At 39.8% G+C, this 15,520-nt stretch overlaps 1 protein-coding gene across 12 annotated transcripts in view; it reads right to left on the minus strand.

Annotated features, from left to right (window-relative positions):
- Positions 1 to 15,520, minus strand: part of ZBTB20 (zinc finger and BTB domain containing 20) — an 838,685-nt gene that overhangs the window by 69,796 nt on the left and 753,369 nt on the right. For all 12 annotated transcript variants that reach the window (XM_054482786.2, XM_054482788.2, XM_054482789.2 and 9 more), the window contains one exon: positions 5,126 to 5,226. The gene's annotated coding sequence lies outside the window, so the exon portion shown is untranslated. The remainder of the gene's footprint in view (positions 1 to 5,125; positions 5,227 to 15,520) is intronic.

A 15,520-nucleotide genomic window follows, 5' to 3' on the forward strand; every position in this document is an offset into this window, starting at 1 on the left:
AGGGCAAGTCGTTTCAAGCCTCTGTGGTGATGCACTATTCCCTGGAGCCTTTAGAGGGCAGCAGCACACTGGCTGACTCCAGCGGATTTCAGAGAGGCAAACTGCCGACCAGAACCTTCCTCCTGGTCACCATGCCAAAGGTTGATTTGCCAGGCTCTGGCCTCTCAGTCTCTTTCTTTTCAGTTCTCATTCTCTCTCTCTCTCTCTCATTCTCTCTCTCTCTCTCTCTCATTTTCTTCTCTCTCTCTCTCTCCACCCCCTTCCTCCTCTCTCTCTCTGTTAAAATTATACACTCTGATGAAGTCGCCCCTCAACCGGAAAATGAAAGCTCCAATGAAAAAGTTAGACAAGCCAACAACAACAAAGAAAGAAACCAGGGAAAAAGGAAAAGGGGGCTGGTGACAGGGAAGGACTTAAGAATAAGAAAAGGGCAGATGTTTCGCAAATATATGCAAAGCAAAACTGGGTGTACCCTGAACACTTCCACAGAGAAACAGACCAATCATTGTGCACTTCCTCCCGCCACACTGGTGGAGCTCTGCATTCAAAAAAAGAAAAAAAAAAAAAAAAAAAGCAAAAAAGCGTGGCCGCAGGCACCCGCCTTTCAACGGTCAGTTCTGACATTCTGACTGAACATCTCTCAATTGTCCGAGGAGAACAAAAACATTTTCATCTCCTCACTGCAAACATTTCTGTTATGAGAAAAGGCTGCTTCAAGAATTGGGAGTGTGTTTTAAGGAGACTGGCGGCCGAGTTAGCCAGCAGAGCCTTCTGGTTTTTAACTCTCATTGTGCTGGCCCCAGCAAGAAGTTTTAGGCTGAAACATAGCAGTGAGTAAGGCTGCGGAGGATGTTGGCTCTTTCCTAACTAGACCATATTGTATGTGGAAAGAAATATGCATTAAAACATATTGATGATATGGTAGGTATTAAGCATGTTAAATGCATGGAAATTAACCAGATCGGCGGCATTTGATATATATATTTCACACTCTTTTGCACATATTGCACACATACAGTGATGGCAATGCTTTCTGCAACATATGGAAAAATAAATATTTTATCTGTGTGAGCTCTTAGCAGTCTCCGGGGTGTTGAGAGGAGAGTGCTCTCTTCTTTCACCCTATCCCAATTTTCCCTCTTCACTGGGCTCCCACCCTCTCTTGCACGTTAATGTGCCTTTTACTTATCAGCTTGGTCCTTTCCTATCTGGTAAGTAATGTGCCCGTTACTTATCAGATAGGAAAAAATTAGTTGGAACCTCCTATTGGCTCATGATAATTTAGACCAGTGATGCCTCCCCCAATCTTACTGGAGTTGTAACCATTTCCCTACTCTTTTCCCCAACAAGACATTAAACAGGCTTAGTATCTGGGCAGGAGAGGAAGGGTAGGTGGTAACAAACCACCCCAATAAGGGTGGTAGCGGAACTGCGCTCCACTACCTATTTTAGCTGTATGTCCTAGGTAGATTACTCCACATCTCTGAGCCTCATTTTCCTTATCTGTAAAATGGGAATAATAATATCTACCACTTAGGGTTATTGTGAGGAACAAATGAGATAAGCCATGTAAAGTGATTTGCCTTGTGCTGGCACATGGTAAGGGCTCAATAATGGTAGTTCCTCTCATAGGGATTGTGAGTTCTGTGACTTTCATCATGTTAGCTTTAAGAAGACATTTCCAGCCCAGGGGTAGTAGCTCATGCCTGTAATCCCAGCACTTTAGGAAGTCAAGGCGGGCGGATCAAGAGGTCAAGTGATCGAGACAATCCTGGCCAACATGGTGAAACCCTGTCTCTACCAAAAATTCAAAAATTAGCTGGGCATGGTGGTGCATGCCTGTAGTCCCAGCTACTCAGGAGGCTGAGGCACGAGAATTGCTTGAACCCGGGAGTGCAGCGTTGCAGTGAGCCGAGATGGCGCCACTGCACTGCAGCCTGGAGCAAGAAAAGAAAAAGAAAAAGAAGACATTTCCCTTCATTTCAGTAATCTGTTTAGAAATCTAGATTTTGGGGAGGGGCAAATGGATTGTTATTGTAGCAAAGGCAGAAACAATGTTAGGACCAGCAATCTCTTCCTCAACACTTTGATCTTGCTGTATACCTCCTGACATCTCCTTTCTGCTCACATGTTTGTCATTGCTGTGGCTACACTACACCATGAGCTCCTTGAAGCTGAGGGTTGAGCAAGCTGCACTTAGCCTATAGAAGCCCATCAAGCCTGGACACTATGGTCTATTCATTGAGACCAACCTATGGGACTCTGGCTTATCGTGTTTTCTTACAATTTATCATTTCTCTACCTGGTCTGATGTCCTCACATCAATTTAAGGTATTTCAGTGATTAAACACATTTTATTTTCTCAATCTTATTTTTTTTAACCTTGGCAGGGCTGATTTATAATTTTTTTTTCAGTATAATTTCCTCTTAACTGTATCAGTCAGGATCCTGGCAAAAATAGATGGCACATGCAAAGTTTTTAGCTAAAGAGGGTTTAATGAAAAAACTGTATTTGGAGCTGCAGATGAGGTTAAGGGACCTCAAGAGAGATAGCACCAGGTACTAGCAATAGTAGAGACTGCCAGGTACTAGCAGTAGTGGAAAGCTTTAAACCATTTAAACTGAAGGGGCAAGTAAAATGGTGATGAATTCTGAGTCCAGTCAGAATTGGAGTTGGGAAGGAGGGCTGAACTAATACATTTCTTGACCTCCCTCTTCTCCCACTTTCACATCTCCTGCTGATGTTTCCTTTTGGCCAAATTCAAAGGGAAGCCCAAGGACAAGAGAGCCTGGGTAATGTAGTCCAGAAGGCCAGTCTTCTGGGTCACACATCAGGGCAAAGAATGGTTCTGGGGTTTTTTTGGGGGTAGAATGGGGTGGCAAGACTAATCAACATATGTGTTCTTCTCTCTTATACTTTCAATTATACTTTCTGGAAGGAAAGACAGAACAAAATAAAATAAGTTCTCTCTTAGCTTCCATGTACCTATTATGTCGAATTGCCATTCACAGAGCAAGAAAAGAGAATGTAAGCTCAGCCGAGCAGGGATTTTTGTTTGTTTTGCTTGCTGCCATATCCCTAGTTCCTAGAACAGTGTCTGGCACATAGTAAATGCTCAGCAAATTTTAAATGACTGAGTAAATATACTCACCTCTGCCATGACAGACTTTATATATATATCATCTCATTGAATTATCACAATAATCTGGTTAAGCAGGCAGGACCACTGAGCATTATTGTGCAGGTGGTATGGGGGGTGGGTAGGTATTAAAATTTAATATGTGCCTCCCCAACCCACTTCCAAGCCTTGTGACTAGGCCCAAAGCATTGTCAACCCATCAGAAGAGACATACTTCTGCAAATGGTTCACATTTTAATTTTTTATCCTCTTTATTGATTTTTGCACCTAGCAAGTTTCTGTTTTATTATTATTATTTCTCTTTTATGCATTAGAAAGCCAAGTTTCTGAATAGCAAAGACTGCAAAGATTATAACCCAATCTGTCCATTCTCTAGGGCCCATGAGAAGGAAAAGCAAGCACTGGCATTCTGCACAGATGAAATACTTCCTACGACAGAAATACATGCTCACTTGTGGACTTCTCTGTAGTTTGTAGGCAACATCAGGTCCTGATTTCTACGTCTGGATCTGGGTTCTCTGTAGCACAGGAAGGTAAGAGCGATAAAAACTCTTTTCCCTCTTAAAGGATATAGAAACTTTTAAACCCATCTGCATCATAGTAAGGCTGTGTTATCTGTATCAGCATAGTTACTCTGTGATGAAGAAAAACTCAGAAAACTATCCAGATGTGGGAATTTCTCGGGTATTCCTTGCACTTGAACTTAAGGATGAATGAAGGTATAGACAAGTAAGTTCCTTGTGTGGGTGTGGACTGAAGAAACTATGTTTGATCTTCTGTCATGTCTTTAGTCCCCAGTACCTTAGTCCTACTAGTACTATAGAACACATTCCCCTCCGGGAAAGGCAGGCCTGTCTATCACCTACACATCAGCCCCCATCAACTATGATTCAGTTGACTGGAAGCATTAAAGGTAAAAAAGCAACACAAAATAAAACAAAACTCTGGCTTCATCCTTTTGGGTTTGATTTATACCAGAATAGCTAAAGACATAGAAATATGAATGTAAATATCCTACCTGAAGCCTAAGAGGGATGTTAATCTCCCAGGTTTAGCATTTTCCAGTAACATAGAAGTCTGTAAAACACCATCCCATTACCTGCCTCATAATATATAGGAAAACTTGTGAATATAACAACTAGTTATTGTTTTAAAATGTGTAATTAAGTTATTTTGCATGCAGAACTTCTAAATAATTCAAATGACTGGCTTTTCTATTGGAAAATAGCATATATTCATCTCTTACTTTAGCAATGATTGATGAATACTTGATATCAATCTTTCATCAGTATTTTCCCATACGTATCATATCTCCTACCCCAAATTATTCCTGTACCTTTCCTTGCAAGGTCTGTACTTCTCCTACATAAATGCCTTGCATGGCGGGAACTAAATCAACTACACAGACCCATACATCCAGAGAGCAGAGGTGAGCTGGATACAGTGGCTTAGAGATGTGGTGGAAGGAGCCCAGAGCTCCAAGGGAAGGGCAGCAAGGAGACAACAGCATGGGTTGCAGCTCAGACAACAGGTAAATAAAACCAAGCAAAGCTGCTGGTCACAGATTTGACCAGGGTGGCAAGAAATGACAAGCTACGGTGAGATTCAACAGTGGCACAGAAGGATGATGAGAAGCAAACAGATTAGGAGGAGCTGCCACCACCGTAGGCAGAGGCACAGATGACCAAGCAGAACAGCACCAGTCCCTGCAAGGTGTGCTCAGATACAGCTCGGCACAGCCATCTGGCCAGGAGGGAATGATACTGCACATGGCGTGCATTGCAGCTGGGAAGTTGAGAACCGCCGTGGGCACCTCAGGACCAAGTCTGGTTACCCTGCTGATCCAAGAAATGAAGCCATCTAAAATTTTGCCTGCTTTTACAGTTTTCTGTGTGTGTGTGTGTGTGTGTGTGTGTGTGTGTGTGTGTGTGTGTATTAAACAAAGTGAACTAAGAAGCCTTTTATTGGAGACATAATGTACTCACAGTAGTTTCAAAATCAATGGTGTCACTCTTCAGGTAAATTACTCCAAGGCTTGGGCCTAGTGCAGATGTTCATTGGGGCAGGGAGCAGAGAGCGGCTGCATCTAGATCAGACAAAAAACAAAAATAAGGTTGTTAAATGAACAGGTGAAGGTGATGGCAATTATTTATTTTGATAGGAAAGAACTTTGGGACTCGAGTGAGAGGTTGGTTGGTTGGTTCTGCATCTTTGCACCAGAGAATGGCGAGGTATGGAAGGGAGAATGGAGAGGATGTTGTCCAGGCTCCATTTTCAGTGCTTTCACCTAACTGCCTGTGCAGCCTGGGACATCAACAGTACCCTGTCAGTGCGGGCGGAGCTGATTTTGTGGTTCTGACTTAGAAGCTGAGTTGTGGGTGAAAGTTGGGGAAGGAAGTAGAAACAGTGTCCTTCAACCTTGCCACAGTTGACTCTTCTAGTATCCTTTTCTTTTTTTTTCATTTATTATATTTATTTATTTTTTATTCACACATAAAAATTGCATATATTTATGGTATAAAACATGATGTTTTGATACATGTATACATTGTGGGATGGCTAAATCAAACTAATTAAAATATGCATTACCGGCTAGGTGTGCTGGCTCATGCCTGTAATCCCAGCACTTCGGGAGGCCGAGGTGGGCAGATCATGAGGTCAGGAGATCGAGACCATCCCAGCCAGCACAGTGAAACCCCGTCTCTACTAAGATACAAAAAATTAGCCAGGTGTGATGGCGCACGCCTGTAGTCCCAGCTACTCGGGAGGCTGAGGCAGGGGAATCGCTTGAACCCGGGAGGCGGAGGTTGCAGTGAGCTGGGATTGCACCACTGCATTCCAGCCTGGCAACAGAGCAAGAGTCCATCTCAAAAAAAAAAAAAAAAAAAAAGAAAAAGAAAAAAAAAGGATTACCTCATGTATTTATCGCTTTTTCACGGTGAGAACACTTAAAATCTACTCTCAGTAATTTTCAATATATACTACATTCTTATTAATGATAGTCACAAGGATGTACAGTACATCTCTGGAGTTATTCCTCCTAACTGAAATTTTGTGTCCTTTGACTGATGTCTCCTCAGCCTCTGGCAGCCACCATTATAATTTTTGCTTCTATAAATTAAGCTTTTATAGATTCCCCATATAAGTGAGGTCATGTGGTATTTGTTTTTCTGTGCCTGGCTTTTCTAGTACAAAAAAAGCATATTTTTTCCCCATATAGCATGGATGACCTCTAGATTCATCCATGTTCTTGCAAATGACAAGATTTCCTTCCTTTTGAAGGCTGAATAGTGTTCCATTGTGTACTTTTACCACATTTCTGATATTCTTGATTCCATTTCAGTCTCTCTCTCTCTCTATTGCTTAGTTCTTAATGTATTCTAGTGACACCCATTGATCTGGGCATGTTCTGAGCATTCCCTCTGTCCTTCACTGCAAAGGCTCCGTTTTCTTCCATAGGCTCTAACCCTGAGGACACTGAATTACCCTATTTTTTCCCCTATACCTCAGTCTGCTATTCTGCATTCTTCACTGGCTTATTTTCTTTCTCCTGTTCTCTAAATGTAGACATTCCTCTAGATTCTCTCCTCACGCTTTGTCTACCCCAGCCCTCCCTGACCTCAACAATCACTTCTCCATGGAGAGCATCCACACTGCTATCTTTAGTTCTAGCTTTTCTACAGAGCTGCACACCCACATTCTAAATAACAGCTGGTTATTGGTTCACTCGTTCCTTTGCCCATTCATTCAGTGTTTATATAGCATCTACGAGGCACTTGGATGAATAAAACAGGGTCTCTAACTTTGAGAAGTTCACATCTCCATGAAATACTACACAGGCTTTTCTAATTCAGAAAGTTTAGAACTTAATTCATTGTCTTTCCTTTAAAATCTGTTCCTTCTCTAGACGTCCCATTTCCTGCCATTGGTATTCTCTTCATCCAGTTATGTGGGCCTACAGCTGGGGAGTCATCTTTAATTCTTCTGTTTTTTTTTTCTTCCTATATCCAATTAGCTACCCGATCCTGTAGATTTTACTCTGATTGTGATTCCTGAATCAATACCTGTTTTCTATACTAACCCCTGTTTCTCCCTTTGCTACCTACCGTGAGGACATCTATGAAAGGCTCCTGACTGGTTTCACTTTTCCAGTTTTTCTTTACCTCTTGTCCACCCTTCACACAAACATTACATTAATTTTTCTAAAGTGTCCCTCTAAACATATCACTTCTTTGCTAACAGTCCTCCTTGCTTATTGGATTAAATTCAGACTTCTCAGTTTGGTATTCAAAGCTGCTACAATGTAGCCCAATCTAGTTTCTCACTCTTATCTCTACACTCCATTCTACACTCCAGCAAAGTCCTACTCTTTCCTGCCATGTTCATGGTATTTCTTCCCTTCTTTCAATGTCTACATGTAGCTTCTTCAAGGGCCATCCAAATGCCACCTCATTTATGAAGCATTTCACAAAGGAGAGTGCCCTTCTTAAATTTTATGAGCATGTTCTGTACTACTCCCTTTGCATATTCTACCAATTCGAACGGTTATTTCTGTAATTTGTCTTCCCTCTTCATAAGCCCTTTGAAAGCTGAGACAATTTTTACTCTGAGTACCCTATAGTGGGCCATGACTTCTTGCATGTTAAGTTTGCACTAGCCTGATAATCTGCTGAACTGAATTGAAAAAGAATAAACACTCTTGCCTTGAGTCATAGAAACGGGGACTAAATTGAAAAGACCTAAAAGCTCATCCACTTCAAACCCCTCATTTTTCAGATGAAGAGATTAAGGGAACTGACTTGCTCAAGGTCACATCCTTGTTAGTGGCTGGGCAAGGATAACAGACATAAAAGGCCACAGACTAATATTTATCAGTGCTTACTTGGCACCAATAGGCCCAACAGATCATCAATAATGACAAGACCAGAGAGAGGGAGGTTGGGGTGTGTAACCTGCAAAAATATATTGTGTTCCAAAATATAACAAACTTGCTTCATTTATTTGCTTCAACAAACTGAACTAATAAATATTTTTTATAGTTAAATATTGTCTAAAAAATGAGGGTGGATTTAAAAACAAGGAAGCAAACTTTTCTAACATTACCAGCAGAAATAATTATGACAATATTGTCAACACCACTGGGGAGGAGGTGCGGATGGTTAACGGGTACAAAAAATAGAAAGAATGAATACGACCTACTATTTCATAGCACAACAGAGTGACTATAGCCAATAATAACTTAATCGTACATTTTAAAATAACTAAAAGAGGGTAATTGGATTGTTTGTAACACAAAAGATAAATGCTTAAGTATACCCCATTCTCCATGGTGTGATTATTTCACATGGCATGCCTATATCAAAACATCTCATGTACCCCAGAAATATATACACCTACTATGTACCCACAAAAATTAAAAACAAATAAGATGTTAAAAATACCACTGGGGTGATAAACTCAGGCTGAAAATAAGAATAAAGAAATTTCTCATGCTTTGGAAAAGCTGTGTGTTCAGCTGGAGTTCTTGGTGAAAACATGCAGTAATTCCATGGTTAAATTCATTACTTTACAGAAACAAACTATTGGCAATCTGCTATTATGCCACATTAACACTTCTTTTTCCACCTAGCTTAGCCTAGTACTCATTCTCTAGGTTTGTTTAAATGTTTACTTGTTTTTCTTTCCTTATATTACTAATTTACTTGTAGAAATGCATAGACAATTGCCTCCGAGTCTGCTCAAATTTTCTTGCCTTGTTCTTTTCTTGTAGTAGAGGAAACATTAGTTGTTTCTCTTCTCTATCCTTATCCTCAAACAGAATCATTTTCTCTCACCCAAAGATGAAAAGCCCAACAAAACATGCTGTGGGGATAATAGTGTTTACCTAGGTGAGGAAAACAGACTTTTCCAGGGAATCTCAGTAATTATTACTTGGCCAGAAAAGCTCAGCTCTTAAATGTTAGCTCCAATACTACAAGACTTCATCTGCATCTCCCAGGTGAGTGCTTGACTCACTGTTACTCACCAGAGGAAAACCTTGGTAGGTAGTATTAATCAAACTCTTTTTGGCCAGTATGGTGAAGCCATGCTATGCATTGAGATATCCATTAAATGGCATCACCCCAGCAGCCACACAAACAGCAAAATGGGCTCAAGAGCTCTTCATTGTTCTTTCTAACCCATCATAAGGCTGGACAGATTATTGACACTTCACCAGATAGAAATTCCTTCTCCTTTTGCCCCCTGGCAACTACATTAAAATCATAAAGGAAATCACTCATCAATAGTACATTGCAGTGAAAAATTATCTGGCAAATTTACAAATCCTTTGTGTAACTATATAAATGTACATTTTAAATATATCTAACATTTGATTTACATTGTGCATTTTATAATTAATACAACCATAATATGTCTGCCCTTTAATTAAATCCTTCTTTCTCAGTCCCACATCCTGCTGCTATAATCTTACTTTCATTTTTGGCAAATTGTCACCTAGCTCCATCTTCTTTCCCCTTTTGCCTTAGTACACACCTAAGCGTCTATTAATCAGAACCACTGCATGGTGTGTCATGTTTTATTGCTTAAAGGGTGGTTACACTCTAAAAAAGAGTCGGTGAGAATGACTTCATGGGGTTTCACATTTATTCTCTTTTAATGACTTTCATATCCAGTGTACTCGGTTTTTAAGTCAAAAGATAATTTTGAGGGGCTGCTGATGCCACAAATTCTCCCTAGAACCTGAAAATCCAGCTGTTGTCTCTGTTTCTTACATCATCACTGTAATAAAGAATCTGCTCTTGGAACCCGGCTGGCAAGTTTCTTGATGGTGTCAGAGGCGAACAGACAGTAGGTCACTTCTCTTCAGCCCATTTCATTGTTGGCGTTTCTGCAGATCTGTCTTGGAAGCCCTTACAGAGAAGAGCTGTTATGAAATACACTGCCACATATCACTGTAAGGAACTTTCTGCAGGTGTCCTAAGTATGGCCTGTCCCATTCCTAGGAAATCACATCAAATCACTCTAAAATTATAGATGGGGAGTTCATGATTAAAGTTTACAAGAAAGGTAATAGTAACAATAACAGCTAGCATTTATTGGATGTCTAAATTTTATCAGGGACTGCACCAGGCATTTTTATAAATGAGTATGTTCTTGTTTAACCCTCATAGCAATTGCCATGGTGTAAGTTTTAGTATACCCATTTTACAGATAAGGAAAAGTGAGACTTAATGGGCTTATGTAACAGGTCGAAGTTTAGAAAGCTACTGGATAGTGAGGCCAGAATCCAAACCCAGATCTCTCTGAGTCTAAATCTGTACTCTTTTCACTATATAACAACTGTTCCAACGCAGCATGGACACGGGACACATTTCTAGTTCCCACTGTGATCACAGCACAAGGAAGATGCTTATTTCCATGATGGTTCAGAGCCACTGGAAAGATCTGGGAGCACAGACTCCAGGAGAAGGAACTATTTCAGAAACTATCAATAAGTATAGTCCCTTCCCTCCTCCTTTCTAATTGCAGATGAGAATGTCTTCTATCAGTCTTCTCAAACTCTAATGAACAAACGAATCACCCAGGGCTTCTGATTCAGCATGTCTGGGGTGGAGCTTGTGATCCTGCATTTCTGACAAGCTCCCAGGTGATGCTGATGCTACTGGTCTGGGACCACAGGTCTTATTTCTGACACTCTCCTTTCTACTAGGGTTGTTTTTGAAGGAGCAGTTCAAGCCAAATAACTTGGCTAACAGTTCACACAGCCAGCTGACTGGCTTCTGATTCTAGGCCAGTTTGTCAGGTCATCAGGCATTACACAGAATTCAAGGAGTTCTTAGCATAGAGCACACTGTCAAAAAATTGTTTTTAGGTCCCCAAGGGTTTTCCCCTCTCTCTGGAAATTGAAAATGATAATGTCTCCAACATGTAAAGTTCCTATTATTTTACATTATTGTTATTTTTAACAATAATTATCTGGTAATAATTCAAATAACACCTTCCCTCTGAGAAATTCAATGAGCTTTACCAACCTTAATTGTCTAACAGCAATTCCCAGGTGAAGATAAAGCTGTCTCAAAGATCATAGTAAATTTAAAATTGTTCCACTTCCCTCGTTTCTTTGCCCCAAATGTAGTGGTGAGTTAGTGGGGACGGGTTACTAATTGGCAAAGGCCCACTATCATAATTTGAGGCACAGCAAATTTCATAAAAAGGATACATCTAAGAAATAATTAGCAGAGAGGTCATTGTGGGGAATACAATGTTAGAAAAAAAAGAAAGAGTTATAAAGTGTAAGATAAGAAAAGAGAAAGCAAAATCAGGACTAGCTGATGACCTCAGATGAGACATTTAACCCCTAGGTGGCTCAGCTTTTCTGTCTGTAAAAAGAGGAGGTTGGTTTTATGATTTTTAAGGTCACTTAAAAGTCTAATAGTCCCCCGAGAAGGAAGATATGGGAATTAAGTAGCTCATCAACCTGTTAAACCATTAAACATGTTAAGGAAGTCTATTTGACTTTTAACTTTTTAACTAATTACCTGAAACAAATTCCCAAGTCTACATCACCAGCCCCACCTCTCTGGAAACTGGTGAGAAAACCATTTAATGAATAAGGCACCAAAGACATCATGGCCAGATAAACTAATCAGGAACACCATCGTCAGCTTACTGATGCTGTGATAACTATTTTACTTTTTAGGTTTTAGTTCCTTAATTAACCACTAGTTAATACCCATGTCCATAAGAAACACCTCTGATGGCTTGAAGACCCCTGGGATGGCCCTGCCAACACAAGGTGGAATCACAATCCCACTGTTTGTCACATTAAATCTATGTTAATTTTCTCCATAGAGACCTCTTGATTCCTCTTTGACAGTTCATAAACTCTGTTAATATAAGTTGCACATCCCATGCCATGAGCCTTAGCATTATCAGATACAGTTGATTCTTGTTTAAAATAAGAGATCTTTTGGATCAGAGTACACGTATACACACACACACACACACACACACACAGTCATGAGTCATGAATTTCTGGTTTCAATGAATCTGGCCTGGTGACGGGAACCTCTCTATTATGTCACTGGATACTGGAACCTTCTTGTCCAGAAAGCCTGCCACAGGTCATGTTAATAAGATCGTTTTAAACTCTGTAGTGAGAATTCTAACATGAGCATGATTTATGACACAGCATTTTATTTGGTATTATCAGAGTTTCCTATACCTTCTTACCTCTTGCAGTGAGTATGTGTTCTGAATTAACCATTATAGTTTGTGGTAAATGGAAAAAAGGTACAGAGAAACATCACAGTGGCATTACTCCAGATAACACACTCTGTCACTGTTCCCAAAGTGAACATCATTTCCCTCTTCCTGCTCCCATCACTTCAATAGTAACTTTGGCTATTATTGACTAAATGCTTACTGTGTGGCAAGCATTGAGCCTTTTCACAGATAACTTTATTTTCTTGCAATTACTCTTTGAAGTTGGGGATTATATTCCCATTTTATAGACAAAGGAGGTGAAACTGATACTCAGGAAAGGTACAGTTATTGGCCATCAGTCATGAAGGCAGAGGGTAGCAAAGCAGAGTTAAGGGCCAGGTTCTAACCACATGTTCTAGGGCTTAACCTACACCAGGCTCACAATCACCAAACCACTGATCTGCCTTCGTTCCACTCCTCTTCATTTGTGGTCCCCACCATTGGCTTAGGCTAGATTCTTCTTCATGGCCCTCTCATGTCTTCTTGAATGTTTCTTGAAATTTCTCAAAACCTTCTACACTTGATTTATGTTTCCCCTCCCTGTATTAATAATTTAATCCAAAAACTCATTAACACTTCTTTTCAACGGACTTTACCACCCCTTTTCTTAGCTCTCATACTCCTTCTAAATTATTCTTTTGAGGCCTCACATTTGACATCAAATCTTCTACACCCAGCTATTGAACTCACTTTCCCAGAAGCCCAAGGAACCTATTGTTTTCAGCTGGTTCATTAGTAGACCAGATGTATTTGTCCAGTTTGATCTTGCCCCATGATCAACCATTTCAACACTGTCCTCAGTAACCATGCAGATTTCCTTTCTTTTCTAACTTTCTATGTGCAGTGCCTCCTTTTACATTCATCAACCGTGAATTCATATCACCATTCTCCATTTGCTCCCACTCTCAGAACAAAAGGCTACACATGCATGCTACCTGGACCTATGCTCCTGCTCACTGTTTCCAGGTACAACCTATGGCAGTTTTTCTTAGTTTGTTCTACTTTGATGAAGTCCCATTCTCCATTCTCTTTTTCAGTTGATGAGCTAGCATCCTACTTTAATAAAAGAATCTACACCATGCAGTGTGGTAAGCTTATTAGCTCTCATCTCCTCTAATATCTCTGAATTTTCATTAATTTATTTCCTCAGGATTTATCTTTTCCCATGTTCCCTTTGTATCTTGAAGGTTATTCTCTCTACTTCTCTTTATCTTCCTTTGGTTTCATGAGGGATACTTTCTCTGTAGCTGATAGCATATCCATTTCTAATAGTACTAGATTAATCATCACAACATACCTTTTTTTTTTGTCCTGCATTCAACTCCTGCCCTTCAAAAATCTTTTCAGATGGTGTATCTTAAAGTGTGTTTCATACTGGAACTTCAAGATGCATCTCAAAAAAAGTTCCTTGGTCAAGTAAGTTTAGGAAACACTGAAAACTATATATTCTATTTTCAAACTTGCAAGTGCACACAGGATATTAAGGTGCTGGAAGCCTAATCTTTGTCCAGGCATACTGGATTACAGACTCCCCCATCCCCCTTTTTAATGGAACACTTATTTAACCTCAGAATATGCTTAGGGAAAAGATGCTTTAAGGAATTTCCCCTGGTTCCAAACTCTTAAGCCTGGGCTCCGAAATTCACTGACTCCCTATCAAATGAGTCCTCTCAGATTTCCTTTCCATCAATACTTCACATGGTCTAAACTAGTTAACTTATAGGGTGTCAGAAAGACTAAGCACATTTCTATCTCTGAGCTACTGTATATACCAGTTTGGCTGCTTGGAATACCTTTATCACCTTTCAAAAAGTCATACAGTACTTTCTTCTCCTTCAGGGTCCATACATGAAAATGTATCCTTTATGAAATTTTCCCTTGTGAAGACTGCCTCAGCTCATAATGTTTTCTGCCACTTTTTAAGTACTTCAATATATGGTTATGGTTTACTGCCTGTTTGCTATATTATTAGCAAGGGTGTAAATCCTCTTGGGTAGGAACCTTGTTTTATACACTACAGAGACCCCAGCATATAGTGTAGCCTTTTGAGCATAGTAGGATGTTATAACCATGTCATCGGTTAACATAAACAGAAATGGATGGCATTAAGACATGATGGTTTAAAAGCCAATTTCTGTAGCTATTGGGATAGTTTAAGATGCTAACAGCCCAGGTGAAATGTTCCATCACAATATTGGGAAGAAACACTACCCGCCATCACTGCCATTGCCCTGCAAATGGTACCATGTGTGTCTAAGGATTTGGATAAAGGCTAGATATAGAAAAGCAAAGGCAACTCCGTTCTTAGGTGAAAATAAGAATTTGCATTAGTTAACACCAAATGGCGATAAGAGTAAAATAATCTAGGAACATCAAGTTATCCATGAAAGGAATCACTGGAACATACCAATGGTAAAACTGTCATTCATAATCATTAAATCATGGTAACTTGATGAAAAGAAAAAGTATATTTTCCTACTTAAGGAAGTCAGGGTAAGTATTATCTAAGGTTCCACTGTGTACTATTGTGCCTGGTATACAGAATGTGTAGCAACTATTTATAGAATGTGCTACTGCCTTCTAGTCACATTCCAAATTCTATCTCTTTGAATCAGTCTGCAGACACATTACATTGGTGAATTCAAGGCAGCTTGGCAACGACTGGCACAACATAAAACCCCAAACAATGAATTCCATCTTTCCCATAAAGCTCTTTTATTGACACAACATACAACAGCGCGGAGCAGGTTGTCTCAGGCTGGTGTGTAATAACTAGATGTTAAGGGGCTCTGAGTTTTTCAGATTAGATCTTATCTGAAGTTGGGACTTAGCAGGTTCCCTAATAGTGAATTTTTAGTGGGCCTAGGACTAGAAGTCTGGTCTCTTGATGCTTAGTCAGGGACTTCTATTATGTGAGAGAAAAAAGTATAGCTTTCTTTCTTAAAACTGCAGGAACAAATGACTTTCATATTTTAGCAGAAGAGAAAATGCATTTTATTAGAGTATAACCTGTGGAGTATTTTGCTACCTTCCTGGATATAAAGTGGTATACAAACAAAAAATTTAATAAAAAGCTATTTTATAAATAAGAATGTTTACTTGTGTTTACCTTA

Source organism: Pongo pygmaeus, chromosome 2 (genome assembly GCF_028885625.2).
Source record: "Pongo pygmaeus isolate AG05252 chromosome 2, NHGRI_mPonPyg2-v2.0_pri, whole genome shotgun sequence".
NCBI lineage: Eukaryota > Metazoa > Chordata > Mammalia > Primates > Hominidae > Pongo > Pongo pygmaeus.